This window comes from Eptatretus burgeri, chromosome 1 (genome assembly GCF_056783735.1).
Source record: "Eptatretus burgeri isolate ZD-2024b chromosome 1, Ebu_testis_v1, whole genome shotgun sequence".
NCBI lineage: Eukaryota > Metazoa > Chordata > Myxini > Myxiniformes > Myxinidae > Eptatretus > Eptatretus burgeri.
This window is the reverse complement of record NC_140961.1, coordinates 96,413,533-96,413,784: the sequence shown is the minus strand read 5'-3', so window position 1 is coordinate 96,413,784 and position 252 is coordinate 96,413,533.

Here is a 252-nt window from a genome sequence, read left to right as displayed (position 1 = left end):
TTACACCCCATAGAATATCATACATATATTCATCAGGATTTCTTGTTATTCCTGTATCCAAAATAATTTTTTACAACAGGAAACCAATAAAATTTCTTTTGAATTTCTAAAAGAGCCTTACCTTTTCTTAACTTTATAATTTTTTCATTATTTAACATTCTCATTAAATCTAAAGTTGTCGGTTTATCAACATCAGCATAATGCCAATCTTTTATTGAAAATACCTCATTCTTATGTTGTAGAACATATTTA